The sequence below is a fragment of the Perognathus longimembris genome, chromosome 22 (genome assembly GCF_023159225.1).
Source record: "Perognathus longimembris pacificus isolate PPM17 chromosome 22, ASM2315922v1, whole genome shotgun sequence".
NCBI lineage: Eukaryota > Metazoa > Chordata > Mammalia > Rodentia > Heteromyidae > Perognathus > Perognathus longimembris.
The window spans coordinates 19151145-19175602 of record NC_063182.1 but is presented as its reverse complement, the minus strand read 5'-3'; positions in this window follow the sequence as shown (position 1 = coordinate 19175602).

Below are 24458 nucleotides of genomic sequence, written 5' to 3'. Positions count from 1 at the left end.
CTCTCCCTGAGTATTTTTTATGTACAAAAGTATTTGTATGTGTGTTCCAGTTTCTTTTTATGGAGTAATTATTTATTGTCAAAGTGATGTACAGAGGGGTTACCATTTCATATGTAAGGCAGTGGGTACATTTCTTGTACAATTTGTTACCTCCTCCCTCATTTCCTCTCCTCCTCCCTCTCCCTTTCCATCCCCCCCACCCCCGCCTCGCTGAGTTGTTCAGTTGGTTTACACCAAATAGGTTTGTAAGTATTGCTATTGGAGTTGTTTGTCATTTTATCGTTTGTCTCTCGATTTTGATATTCCCTTTCACTTCCCTAGTTCAAATACCACTATATACAGTATCCAGAGTACTCATAAGATACAGTGATAGCGCGGGGACATACACAGGAAGGGGATAGAAGAGGATAATAAACAAAAAAGAAGCTACTGTTTCACATGGCATGCTCAAAGTAATTACAACAGTGATATAACACTCCTTTCCATAACATGGAGTTCATTTCACTTAGCATCATCTTTTTTTTTCATTATTAAGAGAATACTTTATTAGTTTCTGTAATCAAACCCACATAGATAAGACCTTACATATTTAATATAGTGCATCATCTTATGTGTTCATAAGGGCCAAGCTATTGGGCTCTTGTGATCCTCTTCTATGACGAGCCTTAACCTGTGCTAATTATTCCCTATGAGGTAAACCATAGAGTCCATATTTCTTTGGGTCTGGCTCACTTCTCTTAGACTAATTTTTTCAAGTTCTTCCATTTCCTTACAAATGGGGCATTGCCATTCTTTCTGATGGAGACATAAAATTCCATTGTGCATATGTACCACATTTTCCTGATTCATCCCTCTACTGAGGGGCATCTGGGTTGTTTCCATTTAGCAATGACAAATTGTGTTGCTATGAACATTGTTGTGCTGGTGGCTTTAGTGTGTTCTTGTTTGTAATCTTTTAGGTAGATGCCCAAGAGTGGGGCTGCTGGGTCATAGGAGAGCTCAATGTTTAGCCTTATGAGAAATCTCCATACCACTTTCCAGAGTGGCTGAACCAGTTTACATTCCCACCAACAATGTAGTATGGTTTCATTTGGCCACATCCCCATCCAGCACTTATTGTTAGTTTTCCTGATAATGTACATCCTTACTGGGGTGAGGTATAATCTCCATGTTGTTTTGACTTGCACTTCTTTTATGGCCAGTGATGTAGAGCACTACTTCATGTGTCTCTTGGCCATTCTCATTTCCTCTTCAGAGAAGTCTCTTTTTATGTCTTTAGCCCACTTGTTTAGGGGAGCTGTTGGTTCTTTCAGGTTTTGTTTTGGAAGAATTTAATTTTTTTAGTTCTGCATATATTTTAGATATGAGGCCTTTTTCTGTTGTATGGCCAGTAAAGATTTTCTCCAAATCTGTGGTCTTTCTGATTATCTTGCAAGTTCAATAATACACACATATGTATATATATATATATATATATATATATATATATATATATTAACATTTAAAATGTTGTACACATATAATATGAAAAATATAATACTACTACAGCACTGGAAAGTTTCTTATCTCTATTTAGTAGGTGAGATAATGGAGGTAGACGAGATTAGATAACCTAGCATTGACCAAGCAGATATTATATATATATATATATATATGTATACACACATAGTATCTATTGTGATATATATCATATATGTATATATATATACCCATATATATCATATATATACACACATACATCCTCAGGTTCACATGCTGACTTGATTGATGCTGTACCATTTTAACCATTTTTCTAGACTTGCTTTTTGCCAATTACTTTAGTAACAATATCTTTTGAACTTTTCTGCTTATTCCAGAGGGAACTTTTCCTTTGTTTCATAGTCCTCCAAATGGTAGCCTGTTCCTAGCTAGTATAATAGATACAAACCACTGTCTACTGGCTTTTTTCTTTTTACTTTATACAATTACATGTATAACCATACATATATGCAATTTTATACAATATAAGTGTCATACTTCAATATTGTTCAAAATTAGAAACCAGCCAGGAATAGGGGCATACACTTGCAATTCACGGTACTCAAGAGATTGAAGCAAGAGGATTGCTTGAGACCAGTTATTTAAGTTCACCCTAATCAACATAGCAAAACTTTTCAGAAAAATAAACAAACAAAAAAATCAAGATAACAATATCCTGATTGTTAATTCAAATAGCATCACCAAGGCCTGATAATGAGGTGAAGTTCCCCAAATTAAGGGGACATATTTGTGATTTTAAAAGCTGACAGATAATATTTGTGTTATCAGAATTATTTATTCCATTATTCCATAAAGAAAAGAGACTATGAAATGGTATATTTACTGGAAGGAAAAAAAAACAGAAATATTACTTTTGAAACTGTAAGATTCATTGCATAGCTGCTATCCTTTACGCCTGAGAAAGTTTCAAGAAGTTAAGGAAAATTTCACATTTTTTTCATATTGTTTGGCATTTTGTTTTACCCTTTAGATCTTGTTATAGTGCAACAAATATATAAATACATCTCTCATTTGCATGCTGTTTAACCACACATTTTGGCATTACATGTAACATTTCAAAAAGTGAGGATCTGGCAAACCAAGAGGTTGGTGATTTAAGGAATAACAAAAAGAGGAAAGGTACAAAATTCTTGGGGCCAATACTTGTCTATTTTGACTATTCTCTTTTTGACATCAAAGTTGTGTTTTTTTTTTTTCTTGTCAGGATTAGTGCACCAAAAAAGCACTTTTATCTTTACACTACTCAAATAAAAGAATATGCAACAGTGGAGATAAGAGTGTATTCTAGCAAATAGTTTGTAAATAGAATACAATGTCAAGTGGAAACAAATTTTTGGATCTTTAATTTGGAACAACAGTGAGAGAAGATGAGAAACAGCTATGGCACTTACAGAAGGAAAGCAGTCAGCTGAAGGTTGATATTTTAAGTATTAAGTATAAAAATTGTCACTGCATTTCATTACATGCTAGCTAATTAATGAAAACGCATCTTAGTTTTTTCTTTGTACACGTTGGGCATATTTTATATGTATGAGCAGGTTATTTGGTATGTGTATTTGTGGTAAGTTGTCTTCTGAATTATTTCTTCTTTAGTCTGTAAAAATCCTGAGAAAAGACTCTTTCCTTCAAGCCCATAGCTGAGTTGATTTGTTGGCTAGCTCTTATCATTTTTTGGCCAGTCCTGGGGCTTGGACTCAGGGCCTGAGCACTGTCCCTGGCTTCTTTTTGCTCAAGGCTAGCACTCTGCCACTTGAGTCACAGCGCCACTTCTGGCCATTTTCTGTATATGTGATGCTGGGGAATCGAACCTAGGGCCTCATGTATATGAGGCAGGCACTCTTGCCACTAGGCCATATCCCCAGCCCTCTTATCATTATTATTTAATTCCCCCATCATATAAAACTTTTCATATTCACTTTTGATCATCAATATTACCTGCATTAATTCCCAACTTCATGTGACCAACAAAATTAAGGTGAAGAAATTGTTTTGCTCTGAGAATGATTTGATAAAAAAAAATTAGAAGCCAAATAAATGCTTGCTGCATATCCCCCAACCCCAGAAGGCAAACATGATTCCTCTATTTTCCCCAAACTTAAGAAACCAATTTCTGAATTTTATTTGTATGTTTATTTGTATTTTTTATATTTATCTCTTATATTTATGCTCAGTAAATGGGTATTAGAACAGCAAATAGCTGATTTGTATTTTGGGAAAGTATTCATTGAAAATGTCATGGAGCCATGTTTGCTGTATTTCTGTACATGCATTGTATATAAGGCTAAAAATATATATCGTTTTCCAATTTCGAAAACCACTTAATTTATGGGTATTGTGGTCAGATTTTTGGGGCATGGGTAAGTATATAGACACCCAAAAGTCATTAATTCTGAAGTTTTTCTCTGGTTCAGGGCTGTGCACATGATTATGGCTGGGATGACATGGCTACATTTATTAAAACACAGAAAGCTTTTTATGTTCCTGGACTTCTACATCAAAACCATAATGACACCTTAGAAGCAGACAGCCTCTGCTTCTAACCTCAGTTGCTCCATCACTCACCACAGCCTCAGGGACACCCTTGATTCTGTGTACTCATTAAGAAAAAGGTATAATTTTTTTTGCTTACTTACCTTTTACAAAACATGAAAGCAATTTTTTTAAAAAAAATAAACGATCTCCTGAACACCTCAAAAACGTTATGAGTCTTTGGGTAAAAACAAGTTAAACCAGAACTATATTTGGTTTTTATACTGATATTATGACATAGAGGTAGCAATATTTTAGTCTTTTGAGTTTTGATGCATAATTAAGGGTTACTTAGAAAAAAATATAGAAAGAGTCACCAAAGTTGGGCAGAAGTCAGAGGAAAACAGTGTAGTCAATAATGGTCAAGACTTTCTTTTTCTTCTCCAGTTGGAGAGACTATAAAACTTCAAAGGAGCACTTTCATATGCCTCTGCCCTTTGGGTTCTAAGGTCAAACTTTTCTATAGCTTGCACTTTTCTGCTGGAGGTCTCTGAAAAGGATTTGAATGTATGTGGTATGCATTTTGGCCAATTTTGTACCCATGAGGCTTAAATCTCTACCAATCTTACATGTGGTTAAGATTCTCAAGTAAAGGAATGTAAATCACTGTCCAATCTGGAAAATGTAGATGGAAAGTTAGTTATATTGAATAAGTAGGCCCAAAATAATAAAATGGGACAATTAAGAATATTTTGTAAAACAGCAATTAATGAATGCAGTTGTTAAACAAAGGTGATGTCGATCTTTACAGCACACTACTAAGTCCTTGCAAGCCAAAAACTTATGATCAGTGTGCACAGGGTATAAGCAATGCTGTCTTTGCACAACAAGAGATGGTGCAATCTAGTAGTAATTACAAACTTGAGGTGGATGTGGTTCTGGTGTTGACTACAAATAAAGTGTTTCACACATCCTTAAGAATCTTATAGTATTAAAAGCATTTGACGGTATTAGTTATAACTTAGTACTCTGTTTAAAACAAATTTTCCTAAGAAACCCAAGTATTTGTTAAAAATGGGAATTAGACATTCAGATTTAAATTTTATAGCCTAAAGTAGTCATTTTGTTGCGATGAAAAATTAGATGTTCATTACAATATTTGAACTGTTCTCAAGAAAATAATAAATATGTATGCATATCTATGTACATATATTTATTCTTAACATAAAATGTAATTAAATTTTTTTAATTTTTTTTTGGCCAGTCCTGGGCCTTGGACTCAGGGCCTGAGCACTGTCCCTGGCTTCTTCCCGCTCAAGGCTAGCACTCTGCCACGTGAGCCACAGCGCCTCTTCTGGCTGTTTTTTCTGTATATGTGGTGCTGGGGAATCGAACCTAGGGCCTCGTGTATCCGAGGCAGGCACTCTTGCCACTAGGCTATATCCCCAGCCCCTAAATTTTTTTTTTTTTTTTTTTTTGGCCAGTCCTGGGCCTTGGACTCAGGGCCTGAGCACTGTCCCTGGCTTCTTCCAGCTCAAGGCTAGCACTCTGCCACTTGAGCCACAGCGCCGCTTCTGGCCGTTTTCTGTATATGTGGTGCTGGGGAATCGAACCTAGGGCCTCGTGTATCCGAGGCAGGCACTCTTGCCACTAGGCTATATCCCCAGCCCTGACTTTAACGGACAATATTTCCACCAGGTGTGGAGCCCAAAGTGAACCCTTTCTAGCCAAGCCTTTCTCTGCTGGAAATTGCTGTTTGCCAATCACGCAATAAGTCATAACTGAAAGCTGCAGGAGACAGACGGGGTGATGCAGAATTAATGAACTTCTTTGTGCCAAGGTAAGAAAATAATATCTGGGCAGTAAACATTTTAGCTTTAAGGTTAACAGTATTCTACCTAGGGAAAACTATTAGATTTAGCAAGTGATTTATCAACTACAGACAACCATTTCAGATGATCACAAAGTGATTATCCTCACTAAGGCAATGTATACAATGTACCTTTATTATCTTCCAGGGAGAGCTGGTCTTCTAATGTACCTGAATTTGGATTCTCATTTCAGAATATAATTAGTGCATGGTCTATTGAGTAAGCAATATGCAATTTTTAAATTGTCTAAATACTTCTTCACATGCCAGCTCTGGTGATAATTACCAAATGTCTATATCTAGAAAATCAGGCAATTCAGAAATACCAATATTTCTATTTTTTATGATACACATGTGCTAGTTTCCTCTAAATCTATATATTTGGTAATTATTTGGTATTATTTATTACAACTCCAAAGTACATACCAATGAAATAGAAATGTAATTTATTTGGTAAAATGTAAATGTTGAAAAATTCTCATTATCTTTTGCAGAGTTCAGTTCTTAGTTTCCTATTCATATTTGATGTAATAATTTTGGATTAGCCATCTGGTTTGTTGAGGTTTGAAAATGTGTTTAACACCAATGTGGAATTTTTGTTAAAAAATAAAACAAGTCACAGAGAAATTACAAATGTTTTTCAGGTATTTCACATTGCTAATAATGAACAAATTTCAGTAGGTGGTATGTGGTTTGCACTTTTATGTTTTTTTTTTTTTTTGGCCAGTCCTGGGCCTTGAACTCAGGGCCTGAGCACTGTCCCTGGCTTCTTCCCGCTCAAGGCTAGCACTCTGCCACTTGAGCCACAGCGCCGCTTCTGGCCATTTTCTGTATATGTGGTACTGGGGAATCGAACCTAGGGCCTCATGTATACGAGGCAGGCACTCTTGCCACTAGGCTATATCCCCAGCCCTGCACTTTTATGTTTGACATCTCCATTTGTGCAATTGAGAGTCACCCACAGCAAGTTTTAACACCTACTTTTCAGAGATGGGTCAATCTGAATACAGTGCAATACAATAACCCAAACTTTGTACTGATCCTCCTACATTGTTTCTAATACTAATCTTTCCTTGGTGTAAATGGTTAGTTGATTGGTTAGAGAATTTTCTCATTGATGCCAAATATGTTCCTGGGAGTAGATCCTCTTTGCTGCATGTCTATAAATAAATTGCCATATTCTGTTACTCATCATGGATGGATGTAGTAGTCCACACAGAAAGACTGAGAAGCAAAGCATAGCTTTGTCTATACAGATCCATTCATTCATCCTTGGAAAAACCTCAAATGAGTGTTACACGGAACATTTGAGGATGACACTAACAATTTCTGGTAGTTTCTCAAATCTCTCATAATCAAAAGGGTATGGAATTAAAGACAAACTGACAAATAGATCAATTGAACAATGTGGTTCATAGGACAGGCTCACATTAATGTCTTTTCTCATTTTGGTAAATAAGAAAATATAATAGAAAAAATCTCAATAAATGGCACTGAGACAAGTGAACATCCACATACAAGTGTGTCTAGACAAAAAATTACAAAAATTAATTCAAAATATGGCCTACATCTATATATAAAATGCAAAAATGTAGAATAAGACCAAATCTATACAATCTTGGGGTTAAAGACATTTTTAAAGATATAATAGAAAAAATAAGATATCTATGGCTTGATAAGTTAAATGTCATTAAAATTGAACACTTCTGCTCTGTAAAAGATATTGTCAAGATAATGTGTGCAAAAGATTTGTTTGATAAGGACTATTACCTACAGTATACAAAACTCAACAATATGAAAATAGTCTGATTTAAAAGGAGCTAAAGATGTTAACAAATTCCTCACCAGAGAAAATATGAGGTTGGAAAATCAGCATATGAAAATATGCTCCGTGATTTTTCATATGATCTAGCATTAGAAATATAAAAATTAAATGAGATACCACTACATGACTATTAGTTAAAAACAGACCACCATCACTCAAATGCCGATAAAAAAAAAGACAAGCATAGGAACTACCATTATTGATAGGAATACATAAAATTTCAGCCACTTTTGGAAGACGATTTGTCAGCTTGGTACCAAATGAAGCATACATTTACTATATAATTTATCAATTATGTTTCTTGGTTTTAGCATGAAGGAGCTGAAAACTTATGTCCACACAAAAACCTGTGTGTGCATATTTAAAACAGTTTGCTTCATAACTGAAAAAACTTGGAACTACCAAAATGCATTTTAGTAGGACCAATGAGTTGTGGTATTTCTAGAAAATGGAATATGTTTCAGTACTAAGAAGAAATGAGTTATCAAGTCATGAAAATATTTGGAAAAAATTTTTATGTATACATTACTAAAAAAAATCAAAGACAGGGTATCCAAAACATAAACAATGGCAACAGGATAAACCAAAGGAAAAAATACAGTGAAATAAAACAGAAATAACTTCACACAGTACATTAAACGAAAGAAACCCCTTGTTTCCATATCTTGGAGTTCATTTCAATTAGCATCATTTTACATAGCATCATATGTACTTAGCTACTGAGCTTTTGTGATCCTCTGCTAGGACTATCCTATACATGTACTAATTATTACCAATGATGGAAAGCATGTGTTTCTTTGTGTATGGCTTACTTCACTTAATATGTTTTTATCCAGGTCTTCTCAAATGGGGCAACCCTGTGTCTTTTATATACATTTATGTGATTTGGGGACAGCAAGGGGAATAAAAAATGGTGAGATAAAAGACAAAGATGGAGAATAAAGGATACACATTAATTAAGAAGCTAATAAAGGGATATGTGTGCAAATAAAGCATTTCCACTCAAGCTACAGACAGAAAGATGTTGTAGACAACACTGATGATTTGCTGATAACAGTGAGAAATTAGCAACAAAGAAGCTACCCTCTGTCAATAAAGACATGTCTGGTTCTATTGATATATCATCACACATACAGGCCAATGTATCAGACAATTATAATGGAGTATGTATGGTCATTCAGACAGTGATATGCTAATCAAAGACATGCAAAATGTTCACATTTGCATTTCTTTAACAGGAACAATGAGTCTTTTCTGCATGCTTTTTATTGAAGGTAGTATATATCATTAATTGATTAGTGATATGAAGATAAAAGTTATGCTGAATCCTATGCTTGTGCTTATGTAATCTTTGAAAATGGTGTAGTATACTTGGCAATGTATTTGAAATGTTTTCTATCTTTGGTTCTTATTTTTTAAAGGAGTTTATGTAATTATTGTAAGTTTCTATGCTTCCTTCTGGAAGCTGGAAGCACTGCACTGTAAACATGATGGAGTAACTATTTTAGAAAGGTGACAATGCCTGGATACTAATTAATTACCTGCCACCAGCACTGTTGGGATGGTGATTGTTTGGAGCAGTATGATTTTCATGAATCTCAATAGTTATTTCAAGGTTGGGCAAAACGACTTAGGTCAGGGAACTGATTCAGTGAACTTCTTGTCTGTAGATTCTCTTCTTATACATTTTGTAGCCTCTCTCTTTGTTACTTTTAGAATAAAGATGCAATATTTTTCACACCATGTAAACTATGTCTACTTACTTTGACACAAAAGGCGTTTAGGTAAAACTTTCAGAGTTAAAGCCTATGGTTCATGATTACTAAATCTAGGGGATGATTCATGCTCCCATTCTGACTATGGTCTATGAGTTTTACATTGAATGTTTCTCCTGAGTGAAATCTCATATTGCAAACTCTAGGCAAAGTACCCATCTCTTAAATCATTGCATTTTCACTCTCAGGGCTGTTACAACACTGCTCTTTTTGAGGGCAGTCTTTTTCAGGGCTGCTACTAGCATCTAAGTCTCCAGGCATCACAGAAGCCACTCTTTCCCCCTAGTTGTAAAGTTGATTTCAACAGTTTCAATAGCAAACTTCCTAAAGCTGTATTAGCACTTCAGGTGGTAACAACATCAAAACTAAATTTCACTGGGAATACTATTTGGTGTGGTTGCTTCATTAAACCACAATAGTCTATCTGCATTCCAGTGTTTAATATTGGTGTTGACAATAATTTAAAAAATCATATTTCTTTGTCATAAGAAATGCAAAGTTCTTTAAAAGTGATCTCGACAGAGCTCCCTGTGAAGCATTTTCAGAAGACACCTTGATCTGTGCTCCTTTAATCGAAACACTGAACTTAACTGAATCAAAATTTAAAACAAGCTCCCAGAAGTCAGTTTTTTACTCTAGGCTGAGTGTTCACTCCATTTAGAGTGACTCAAGGGAAACTAGATTGAAACACAGCTTTATCATTTCATTCCAATATTAAAACTGTCTTTGTATTACTGACAGGTTCCTTTTCTAAGAAAGAAATACTCTCTCCTTCCCCCCCCCCCTACCCCCATACATGTATCTGAGTGTTAAAACAGGCCTAAATGACATTCTTGAAGCAGTATCAATGCCTGGCTTAAACTTGAATCACACTGATGTATTGTTTAAATCAGATGTAATCACTCTTTCAAGCCGTTCCCCACTTGTCTTCATTTTAGAAATAAAGTTCTACATCTCTGGGATCAAAATGGTCAATTCTGAAAACTGCTCTGGCCAAATTAAGGACAACAAAAATTGAGACTGTGTTGTGACCGAATTTGTACCACATTATCAGGATGTTCTTTATCCTCAATTGCATCAAACTGAGAGCCATTAATGCCTTGAATTAGTAACCTCAAGAGGCAGCCTGCACAGGATAAGAATTCTGCTCCCAAGCTACTGCATGATTGTGTTGTGAGATATTTGCAAAGAGGTTTATTTTGGGCTGGGTGAAATTAGCATCTTTGTTTACCAGAATACCATCTCACTGATCAACTTAAAGTACATGCCTAATAACCAGCATTTCTGAGGCTTTTATGTTGCCCTTAATTAGACTCTTCAAAGTTAATTAGGGGAACAAATGGTACTTCTTGTTCTTTTAAGTCCCCTTTAACAGATTCTCACACATAAAAATGGTCCCACATTTATAGGTGGTTTTGCCTCTGCTTCAGACCTGCTCACTAACTGCTCATTGGTTAACTCTTCCTTCATTCACTGAGCACAATCCATTTCATTGTCAGTGTCTTTGATCCCTTATTTGTTCTTCTAATTTTCAACAGCTTAAGACTTATTTTAATAAGTAAAAATTATTTATTATATTTTATATGCAATTTTTGGGAACAGTGCATTACGCAAGACTGGACCACTGACAAAATGTAATTTATTGAACTGTGTTACATTCAAAATAATAAGGACAGCATTCACTTCTGAAATGCACAAACAAATCTGAATTCTACACTCCCATGCTTAGCATCAGTGCTGTGATTGGAAATGGCAGTAGTTGTTTAGGATATAACATTGGTTTTTCATTTGAATTAAGACCAAAGAAAAAAGATTAACCTCATTTTGATACCCATTATGTACTATTAAATATTTTGTCTTTATTTTTATTTCATAAAGATCTTATTGCATACCAAAAGCCGGCAGTCAAATAATAAGTTAATCACAAGGATGTGAAGTTTTTCCAGCCATGATGTCTGTCTGAGAGTGCCACTAATGGTAATATGAGACTATTAGAAGTGAACCAAGAAAATGAGAAATAGTCTTTGCATTAAAGCAAGAGTCTGTCACTCTTCTGGCAACCCTGCTGAGTGCTACACATCAAAGCTACCACACTGTGCTAATAGTGTCACTTATCCACAGCCCTTACACTGTCCCATATGCAGTTACCACATAGGGGGTGGGCATATGGGGGTGAGAGGGGAGTTGACAATGTGCTAGTAGAAACCATAGGAGATAAACTCAATGTGATTTATTACCTCTAATCCTTGCAATGGAAAACATTTAAGAAGAGCAAATAATTGAGATCTTTCAGAAATATGCCTTAACTGGGGAGAGGGGAAAAAGCTTGACTTAATTAGACATCTAAAAATTAAGGGATAAAAATAATTTTATGGGGGCGAGGGAAAGAGGGAGAAGGAGGGGGGAATGAGGGAGGAGGTAACAAATAGTACAAGAAATGTACCCATGGCCTTACATATGAAACTGTAACCCCTCTGTACATAACTTTGACAGTAAATAAGTAAAAGAAATGATTTTTAAGTCAAGAGAAAATCCTTACTATGTTTACCTAATTGGAAGAAAGAAATCATACTTTAAAACAATCTCCTACTACTTAATTTTGATTATATGCTTGAAAGAGGTAAAAAAACAAAACACCTTCATTATTTTTATGTGACAATCACAATCACAGATATCTACATAACTCAAGTTGCAGAAACAAAAATGTTTCTATTAAAGTGAAAGCAATCAGTGATAATGTACCTATATTTCACTTATTGCTGTCTTACTTTCCTGATTAATAGTATTTTGTTGTATTTGAGATTTTGGCATTTGTTTTTATGTTTAGTAATCACTGACTGGTAGCCGATTGACAGGTTGGGTGGGTGAGAACCACACAGAAAACATAAGCAAAGTCAAGCCCAGACCTCCAGCTGCAGGAGGTAAAAAGGCACAACTCAGGCCCATTAGCCACGCTTTGCAAAATGCTGCTGGTACCTGCTCCAAGAGCTCTCCAAGGTCTTGGCTAAATACAACAGCCATATTTCTAGATAAATCTTTTCCACCATTCTCATAGGGATGAGATAGTTGGAAATACTGGAATCTTCAAAATTGTCTAAAGGGCTTGGAAGAAATAGGAGGGAGAGACATAAAAGGTTACATTAAAGTTGATGATTATGTTTCAAACATACAGTTGTATAAAATATATTTTCAAACAGTATTTATGTACTCACAGAAAATAAAGTACAAATATTTCAGAAAGAAATTACTAATAGACAAAAAGAATCATTAAAACAAACCATCTCTACTCCCTTTATATTATCCCAGAACCTCTCTGTCATAGTTTTGACAATTGAGACACATTTAACACTTATTTGGTCACATAAAGATTCTGTCTCAGTTTTGACCTCTTAATAACAGAAGTCTCTTTTGTTTGGTTTTAATCTTATAATTTTATTGTAGAAAGTGATTTGATTTAAGGACCACATTCTGCTTTGGCTACACAAATATATGATAAATCTGGTCTTTTGACAAAGACCAGAAAAGGGAAACTACAATACAGCAAGAGGAAAATCTGAAAGAAGAAAAATAATTTTGTAGGTTTTTCTTTTAATGTGGGAACTCTGTGGTCTGACATTGTATAGGAATGTTCCATAAAGATGACATGAGCTATAGGAGCCTGTTTTTCTCTCAACAGTGTCATGTAAGTTACAATATCATAGTCTACCAAAGCTATGTGTCAGACTTTCCTTTCTTCTTTCATTCTTACACTCCCTGCAGTCCTTTATTCCTCACTCAGCCAGTGATCAGGTTTTACTGCTTTTCCATTTTAAGTATTATTCTTCCTTTTTCATGGTCTTCATTAAGTCCCATAAGTTAGAAAATATTCTTAAGTAAACTTGTTTCTTTCCCTGGAAGTAATGGCGTGCTGGTTCACTTCCCCATTCTTGTCTGTTCCTAATGCCAGATAGCATCACTTAAGTCTCAACTTTGGTGCAAAACTGTGCTATAGCACTATTACGTCATCTCCAAAGTTTTCTGGGAGAGCAACACTTGTCAGGATCCGAGCCTCCCCAGTCTTTCCCTCTATATGCTTCACCATCGTCATCTCTCTTCATCTCCCACCTAACCCCTACGCTTCAGCCACAGCAATGTCTCACTATGTTCTGAATATGCCGCTCTTTCAAGCTCTGTGCTACTCCAGATGCTGTTTCTTTTCCTGGAATGCCCTTCCTTCCTTCCTTCCTTCCTCTGAGCAGCAAACTCCCACTCATGCTGTAGGACACAGCTCAAATGCCAAGTTTGCTCTGGAAATTTCCCCACTTTTATGGAAAGCAAAGCTTTCTCATTCATGAACACCGTGAGCTCTCGTGGATGTCCTTGCTGACATCGCTGTTGTGACCACTGCCAGGTGTGAGTGATGAAGTATGGAGTGGATGATTAGCATGTTCACACCCATGTGTTCAAGACAATTCATGGTAAAATTGCTGATCTAAGCAGACTACAGTTCTAGGACTGAGCTGGAGCTCCTTCAACGACATTCTCCAGTCTAGAACAAGAAGAAATCCAGCAACTATAGACTGGAACTTGTTAGTTCAAGTTATTGAAAGATATATCAGTTACATTAGCAAATGGACATTTTACTCAACTCTTTGTTAGCTTAATTTGTAACTTTTAAATACTTAGACACCTATTACTGTTATGCCAAGTCGCGAAACCACCACCGAGACTCAGACATTCCCAAATGCAAAAGCAAGGCAAGGCTTTATTTAAGCGAGCTGCAACTCGGGCCTCGTCCTACCCACCGACACAGCGGAGGTTAGGAGGGAGCCCCGAGCTGTGATTACACAGGGCTTATAAAGGCAAAGAACAAGGTTACAACAATCAGGTGTTCAAGCAAGCAATATTAGGACACAGGTACAAATCTGATTGGCTCAGGGTTCGATTCTAAAATGGGGTTCACGTGGTAAAATGGGGCTCACTGGTAAAATGGGGTTCACGTGGTAAAGTGGGGCCTGACTTCAAAGTCTGGCACTTCATTACCTCTTACAGGGGATTCCATTATCTTCTTACCTGTGAGATCTGTGAGAGATAGAGCTTTGAAAAAAATCCAATAGTTCTACCTCTTTTTTTGTGCCAAGTAATCATTAAAACATATACTCTTTGGTATAAATAATTATTTTTATGAAATAGAGTATAAAAGCAGGATTATGTGTAACACATTTCCATAAAACCATAAAGTCTATGAAAATCCTGAGTAGGTTCAGACAATAAAGCATCAGTAGATGATTTGAGGTGTGAGAAAATAAAAGATACAATTTATTAGTTTCATAACAGATCCTAAACCCATAAATGCAATAATCCATGAAACCAACAGTAGCACATCATCAATAAGTCATGGTGCCTTCAAATGCTCATTTTACAATCTCTCTAAATATGAAGGGAAACATGAAAGGAAAAAGTGGTTAACAGCAGTCAACCATCTGCTCTACTATAGACACTCTTTCAACTGCTATCACTGTCTTATTTAATCCTCAGGACAACACTATGGATCTTGTAACATAAGCATTTTTTGAAAAATGCAGTTAAGATACAGAAAATTTTAGTAACTTTCCCAAGGCCACAAAAGTGCATAATTAGAAGAGCCTAAATTTGAATCTAGATCTAAAATGCATGTTTATTTGACCAGAGCTGGTAGCCTTTAAAGTGATTTGCATAAATTTGCTTTAGATATATGAGTACTGGGATCTAGTGTCAGTTGATAGAGCTTTCTTGAATCGTAACTGCCATGATTGCCCCTGTGCAACCCTTCTTTGTTTACCCAATATAGCTTCTAATCATACTAGCAATAAGCAAAAGCATTCGTGTAGTTTGAGGAAAATTACCAGTAGACTATGGGTAGCAATGTCTGTGCCTAAAATGTGCCTGCTGTCCTTGAAAAACAGGTATGCTCTGGTTTGGATGGAACTCACTTTTGTCCTGACAACCTTATATAAGTCCTCTCCTGACTCAAGTCATAAAATTCGTCACCATTTTTTATCAGACTTGGTAATGCTCCAGAAAATTCTATTGTATGCCATCCTGGATCTCTCTACTCTGTCTTTAGTATTACAGCACCTTTTAGTTGGTGCTCATGCACTAAGACTGGGATCTTCTTAACAAATAGATGTGTATCCATTTCTTGATTGTTTGACTATTAATTGGTACAATTAACTAGCTAAGAATTCTATTTTTATAAGATGCAAATAACGAAACAAAACGACACTGTCTAATTTCTAGAGTACATTCTAGAATGGGTAATCAGTTAACCTCTTATCTCTGCTTCACCCTGGATGAGCATGCTTTATTACTGTCAGTAATCTAGGCCAGGGTGATATCCTCAATCACAGCTTGGGGTTATCATGGTGCTATCCTTATAATGGAATCATGTTGACTATAAGACTGAGAAATGGGGGAAAACACAGGATAAACGTTTGAGGAAAAGTCATGGTACATGAAAAGTAGGTTACTCTGTTTAATCTTCTCACTCTGGTATGCTGTTTTTATTTCTTTTTCAGTTATTATGTATCAGTAAAGGTGAGCTATTGCTCTCACTTTATTGAATAAAATTCTTTTTGGTGCTCTTATTTTACAGTGTTGTACATCATGAGATGAAGGCATAAGGATATATTTTCAAGTTCTTTGTTAGCAATTGTAATTTATAATGATTTGCTAATAGTACCTTTTCTCAAAATACATCTGTAAACACTTTGAGGACTCCCTGTTCATGTATGATATGAACATAAAACAAACATACAATAAAACATACAGTAAATATAAACATGTCCTTTGGGAGTAGCAGGAATATTTTTTCAGTTGTACATGGCACATCTTGTCTTTTTCCAAGATAGTGAGCCATTTGTATGTTGGAATATCAGGTGTCCCCGGAGAAATCACTCACTCACCCACATTCAGGTTTCTAAGTCCTGTACCCTATATGGCTCATGATGCGAAATTCCACTGCCAGGATATAATCCCTGTTGTTTAGAACCTATTAATATACAAATGTAACTGGGAATGTTAGGATTCAGTAAACAAGCAAGTAGATGAAAGAAGGAAACTACTATTAATACCAGTGTCAAGTTTTGTTTTGCTGAAGACTGGCCTTGATAATCAAGAACGAAAGCCCAAGTCTAATAGGACTGAGGAAATTAATAAAGAGAAAAATCCATTATTCAGTGTATCAAAAGTCTTGACCTAAGTGACCATTTCTGTTCCATTCATGGCGTTTAATACAGAGTAATACTGGTCCTTTGGATAATGAAAGCTACAGTTGTTAGCTTCTTAGTTTCAAACACATCACCTGTTCAGTGACTACTTCTAACCAATTTCCACCCTCTTTTCACAGGAAAGATATAAAATATTTCTGTGTTTCTCTTTCTGTGGGCAGATGAAAGCATGTTGAATGGAAAGTAAAGGCTCTTGTATTATCTTCAGCTTGAAGTGTTTTACCTGCTTCTTGCCCCTTTATCTGTGTATTGCCTCACTTCACATTGTGTTTTGCTACTGTAATTAAGTCTTCATCAGCCAAATGTTGACTTCTATGTTTTTTTTTAATTCTCAATATTCAATGAGCAACTTAGCTATCTACAGAATTACCTTGTGTCTCATTGTAGTTATATCTTCCTTCCCCTTGTTATGCTTTCTTTTCCAAATAATTCTTCACTTTGTTCTGCCTTTCTTTTGTTTTTTCCTAACATCCAATCTGTTTTCTATAAGGAACAATGATCTATCTTTAACAGTACTCTATTTAGTACACTGTCATTAGTGGAGAATAAATTATAGTATGAATTTATTATGTAAAATTGATATAATACCTTTTTTAATCTACTAAAATTGGAAGACCAACATTTGAAAGATTAAATAGTCCTTAAAAATTGTAAATCCAATATTTTCAATTTAGACTAGGATGCTGAGATTCAGAGTATCTCTTCTACCTTTCTACTGCTTATATGTCAGAACTGCAACTCATTTTCCTGGTTCCAATATATTATACCTTGGCTAGTCATTATGGTAGTGTTTTGTTTCCTCACAGCCCTTTTTCTTTCCAAATTTGGTTCTCACTTCCATTAGGAAGCATTAAATTAAGTCTGAGGTTGAAGGGTATTCTGCCTGGGTAGATACGGTTATACCACATTAGTGATTAATTTAGCACTTGTGTATGCCTTGGGCTTAAAATAAGTCAAAGTTAATGGAAAGCATCTAGTGGACCTAAAAGTAATCTAACATTTCTTCCTTTTTTCTCCCTTCAGTTTGGAAAACTCCATATGAGTTCTAAAACAAGTGCTTACCTTCTCTGAAACTGCATTAAAAATATCAAAACATGGCTGCCAAAATGCAATGAACTATGTGTTTTGTTTGTGGGCTATGGGCCACACAGACATGCATGCATGCAAATATGTTTGAGTAATGAGTGTGTGTGTATGTGTGTTTGTGTGCATGAATGTGTATATTTGAGTTACTGTCTGAAACAACCTGTTTCCAACTATAAATGGTATAACAAAAATAAAAGGGGAAACGGATATGAGTAACTCATGAAAATTCACTTAAATAAATTAAATTTGGATGTGCCAGTTATTGGTACAAAGAATGAACTCCCTTGGCCAGGTACAAGTTCCAATAAAACAATCATTTGGAACCTGAGATATTTGGCGACTGTTACAGAATGGTATTCATTCAGATACTTTTCCAATGATATGGAAAGAATATAAAAGTTACTTAATGAATTACTTTTTTTATTACTGGCCTTGTTTTTTCCCCATGTCTATTCCACTAGCTGCCCTTTACATATGTACACTGTTTCATTGTGCAATGTGCACTGGTTCCTTGCCTGGACTCTTAGTCTTTAATAAATTACCATGATTTGTCTTCTCATATTCTTTTGGTGTCTACTCAAGAATCACGCCCTCAGGAAAGCTTTTCTTGACCAGATTCTTCAAGTTGTCATTTATAATACCTTGTCCCTGCTTTGGTATTTTCCAGGGCATAAATCACTAACAATGTTTAATATGCTGATTGACTCATTTTTGCCTGTAAGACCAGAAAAATGGGGACTTCATTCTGTTCCCTGCTCATCTACACTATAATGTCTCTGTGAGGTAGGTAAGTAAATTATTTCACCTGAGTACTTCCCCTGTCACATTTCCTATGGGTTTCCCATGTGCCTTTAGAATAGTCCTAGTTATAAGCTGAGTTATCTATTTTCTAAAACTTCAATTTTTTTCTTCCAAAGAAGTTGAATTTGAAGAATTCTGTAACTTTGGATTCAGTATTTTACTATCAAATTAAAGCTTAAAATGTTGCCAGAAAGGAGGAAAAGCCAGATTGGAGGGGGAGGAGGCGAGAGGTAGAAGAAGGGGAAGCAGAGAGTTGGGGGAGGAGATGGTTGATAGATCCAGGAAACCTGAGGAGAGGCAACAAAAACCAATTAAAGTTAATGAACTACAGCTAAGCTTTTTATTTTAGTTCCCCCACCCTCACAGTATACCAGCCTCAACTTGGAATTATTTTTCTTGGAGAGACACTTTAAAAAAGTAGATTATTTCCTCCCTACCCCCCTTCTCAGGAAAAAAATAACACTTTAATCAACAAAAGCATGAGGATATGCTTTGTGCAGCTATCTAGTGAATTTGTCACTTGGCCTTCAGCCTTGGTCCTACCACCCACAGAAATCTGGCAAAATCCCAGAATGTCACAAATCCTTTTCTTCTCTATCTTCACATAAGCTGAGAGTCAGCCCTACTGTGTAGTTATCTGAAGGCAGGGGGCGGAGGTCCAATTGTAGTATCTAATATTAGAAATAGAGACGCCTCCAATGGTTTTTGGCAGACTGAGCCTAGAAAGAGTGGCTCTGGCTCTCCCACTCAAATGTCTTAAATAGTTTATATATCTGTTTGATTAATTTGGCTGGAAACATGATTTCACTTACTGTATTAGGTATGAAAGTTTAGAAGAAGATAGATTCTTTTCTCAATTATACCCATTCTCTAGAATAACATATTTTATCTAACCAGCTATAGTTAAAAGATGAACATTAATGATAATGAAACAATAAGTTGCATATTTCTTTTTAATTGCCCACAGAACCCTATATTTGAATATGAATGCAGTCACGGACATGTTCTACTCATTCAGCATTTTGGCGAAGAGGTATCACATTCAAATGTATGATGCTATTCTAAAATGCAAAGAGTAGTTTAAACTGATCTAAATTGCTTCCAAATATATTTAAAATCTGAGCTTCTAACACTCAGGTTTTTCATTTGGACTAGAACTTTATAAATATGATGCATGCTCAACAAACTCTTCCTCAACTTGTTCATCGCAGGCTTCAATTCACAAAACTTGGCTCTCCATTTCATTTCATCTACTCCTATCAGCATTTGTAACTGATGTGTAAGAGTTGTCTTCTCATAAAAGAGTTTAAGGATTACATAAATGAGTATCCTCATTGAGTACATGGTGGAATGCTAGCTTGCTTCATGGTCTCTCAGATCTCTTTTCTTCTTGCTTTAAGAAGCTGTATTAAGAAAACCATGTGATTAGAAAGATAATTAAAAATGTACTATTTTCCTACTTTTTGATTTCTGCTCACTTGGTGATTCATTCATTCATTCATCCATTTCTGCATACACTCCACAAACATTTGTTCAAAAGCAATCATGCATACATTTAGTTACTCAAAACCTGGAGGCTTACAAAATTAGTATAAATTAATTCTAGTATATACTATCCTCCACTAAATAGGTGGAGAGAGAAAAAGCTGCTTGTATAAATATAAATAACTTCCCTCTACTTTTCCTGAGATAAAATAATTTTAAAGTCTATGCTGTTTTAAGTTACTCCTATAGGGAAAAAAAAGCCTTTTATATCATATCCTTCTTAAATTGTCCGTCAAAATATGAGTGGGCCTTTTCACATTTAAAAAATAGGAAAACTGTTTCTTCCCACATTCTAACACATGCCTTTTCTTAATATAAAAACCTTAAAATAAAAATGTACTTTCTTTCTTCATGTATTTTAGTGTTGGTCCTTATGCATTTTATATGACCTGAAAAACTTTTGAGTTTGAAGTGAAAATGACTTCAGTTAGGTCAGAAATTTCCTATCTTGTGTATGTGGAAAAGCACAGAGAAAGAGAAAGGGAGGGGGAGAAAACAAGAGAGAGAAGGGCAGAGACAAAGACAGAGAAGGAGGATGGTTTTTATTAATTTCCATTTATACTGTTGTCAAAGATAACTTTAACTTATGTGAAAAGTGCTCCCACATAATGTACACAAAATTCCACTTACAGCAAAGAAAGCATATATTTTCCCCCAAAATGCACAGAGAAATGTGCAATAAACATATCAAAATTATTCTGTCTATAATAAATGTGTAAACTAAATCTGAAATATACAATTGTTTTTGTCTCCATCACATTTTAGATGATAGTTTGTTTTCTAGTTTTAATTCAATACTTGTTGTATGGCATTACATACCTTGATTGATTTAAATAAGTATTTAAGTATAATTTGCAGGAGTCAATTGGAAAATATGGAGTATGAACTGATCATTACTTACATCATCTGGATCATGTTCCTAGGAATCAAACAAAAATTGGATTAATTATATGTCCATAAAAATGACACACATGTCTAACAAGCTTCTCAGAAACCGAAACAAGTTTAGTTTGGGTTAGATTTAAGTGATCCTTTCAGTTGTCTCTTATCCTTAAAATATCATGACTTAATATTTGAAGATTTTAATCAGTATCAAAATTTTGTTTTTAAAATGTCAAACTCAACATTTTCCTCATCCAGAAACTATATTTTTGAAGAATAGAGCCCCTCTTCTCTCCCAAATATCACCTAAATACCTCTTGCTATACTTATGCTGTCTCTTCATTCAATAGAGACAAATTTATAGTCATACCTGAAATTTTTGAGAAAATTGCTTTTCCCAGATAACTGTAGAGATGTCCTTCGGTTTGCTAAGATGTTGTTCACTTAAGTGTTAAAACTTAAGTATGTTTAAATGGCTCCATGGTTTCTTACTATGCCTTTGCATTTTTCACTTTTGAATTTGATGCTTATTTTGCATTTTCCAGCAGGAGCTCATTTTGTGGGTTATGAGATAATCAGCAGGGATGATTAGGACTCCTTTGTTCTTGCTTCCCTATCACAACTGCCAATCACACCTCATGAGATTATTATTTAATACTCAGGTATATTTTCTTTCTGTGCCATATTTAATATTTCCACCATATTACAATGTTATATTTTCAGATACTTTACATCTTAAACTAAATTCTGGGTTATAGAATGTTGAACAAAATGCTACAAATAATTAACTGTCTGGCTTTCTTAAGTCATAACACCCCTTACCCCCCTTTTAACTTTCTTTTTAAATTGTTGGGAGTAAGTTCAGATACACTGTCTTTTACATCTAAATGTTTCTTTGCATATTTCTTATGCAAGATTTCATTGTACAACCTGAGTTTAATTTTATAAACCAGGGAATTGGGATTCATAAAATATTCCACTCTATTATTTATATAAAACATGTAGCAAATAATGGTAATAAATTGCATTCAGATTTGGCTAGCCAGTTTACTAATGCCCTTTGCAGTGAGTTTTTTTTGGGGAGCACACCATCACCACTGCACTTACTTGTCATTGTCTTTAGTCTCTTCTATTCTAGAATAGTTCTTTTTTAAAATTTTTATTATCAAACTGATGTACAGAGAGGTTACAGTTTCATACGTTAGGCATTGGATACATTTCTTGTACTGTTTGTTACCTCGTCCTTCATTCCCTTTCCCCCCACCCCTTTCCCTTTCCTCCCCATGAATTGTTCAGTTCATTTACACCAAACAGTTTTGCAAGTATTGCTTTTGTAGTTGTTTGTCTTTTTTTACCCTGTATCTCTCGATTTTGGTATTCCCTTTCAATTTCCTAGTTCTAATACCAGTATATACGGTTTCCAATATACTCAGATAAGATACAGAGATAGTGTAGGTACAACCACAGGAAGTGGATACAAGAAGATCATCAATAATAGAAGCTACAGTTACACATAGCACGTTGAAAGTAGGTACAGCAGTGATATAACAATCGTTTCTATAACATGTAGTTCATTTCACTCAGCATCATCTTATGTGTTCATAGGGTATATCTAGAATAGTTCTTAAGCCTTAATCTTTCCACAACCTAACATTTCAAAAAGCACAAGCGAGTCATTTTTTAGCATCCCCCAGTTTTTTTGTCTGATTTTTCTTCATGATAAGAGTCAGAGTCAGGTATACATTTTTTTTTTAAGCAGGAATACTGCAGAAGTAATATTGTGGGACCAGGAGATACATACAGTCTATTTTCCCAATACTTTCCCATCACTGGTGAGCTAACTTTGATCATTTGGTTAAGGTAGATTCTGCCAGGTTTATCCCTAATACTAATTCTAGTATCTGTATGATAATAGATTGAGACTGCATCAATACATTCTTTCATCAAATATTCACCCTTTATTTTAATGTCCATGGGTGATTTGTGCCTCAATAAGAAAGCTTATAGTGGTTATTTCCATGTGGCCAACTTCTAATAGCATAATTTTCCCATATTCTTTACATAAATATTTTTATAAGCATAGTCTTTTTTACTTCCCCATTTAAAACATGTTATTCATTTTTAAATGCCCTCATTGATTGTTGTGGCCCACATTTAAATAAATTTATGTACATTTTATTGATTTATTGATTGATTGATTGCCAGTCCTGGGCCTCCATTCAGGGCCTGGGCACTGTCCCTGAGCATGTTTTGCTCAAGGCTAGTGCTGTACCACTTGTGCCACAGCACCACTTCTGGCTTTTTTTGTTTATGTGGTACTGAGGAAACAAACCCAGGGCTTCATGCATGCTGGGCAAGCACTCTACCACTAAGCCACATTCCCAGTCCTATGTATATTTCAATATATCGTTGTCTGCATGGAATTTTAAAAGGACTGTAAGATTTTGGAGAAGCTGGGGATGCAATTTCTTTCTTTCTGGGGGCTGGGAATGTGGCCTAGTGGTAGAGTGCTTGCCTCACAGACATGAAGCCCTGGGTACAATTCCTCAGTACCACATATATAGTAAAAGCCAGAAGTGGTGCTGTGGCTCAAGTGGTAGAGTGCTAACCTTGAACAAAAAGAAGCCAGGGACAGTCCTCAGGCCCCGAGTTCAACCCCTAAGACTGGCAAAAAAAAAGAACAATTTATTTATTTCTGGACTCATTGATGTCCAAATTCATCTTACATTGTAGAAAGTAAAGTATAAATTCTACTTGTGGCCATTCCTACTAAACTATAATAGTTTCTAGGCTGAAGAAACATATACATGTGTAAGTTTATACTACTTACAGCTGTAGCTATCGCATTGTATATCTGCCAGCCTATCTATTCATACATCCATGGGGTTGTACTTTAGCTGAAATTCAGCAGTAGAATTTCTTTGAGACTGACCATAGTTATTCCTCTCTTCTATGACAGTTAGAAATCTAGATGGTTTGATAAAGGTATAAGTCACAAATAAAATTGAAAACACAGTGAACCAAACAAGTATTAGTTTAAAATAATGTTAATGCTAAAAACTATCAATCTGAATTATACCATATACATGTCTCCATACTGTTAAACCTTTAGTGATAACATGCTCACTCTCCTGGACTGGTATGAAATATTCCTATGATGTCTTATTACCCCATCACTCAAAATAAGGCAAAATGATTTAACTGATATTACATAAAAATGTGCTTGTTTCTAGGGTTTTATGTGGAAAAATAACTTGCTAGAAAATAATCTTTTAACTTGCTAGAAAATAATCTTTTGCAGTTATAAGTATTATTAGATTTAAGAGTGAATAACAGCTGTAATTATTTCTCACATGTGAGTGATGAATACGTAGTATAGGAAGAAAATGGCATTCTTATGATTAATTTGTGTGTGTACA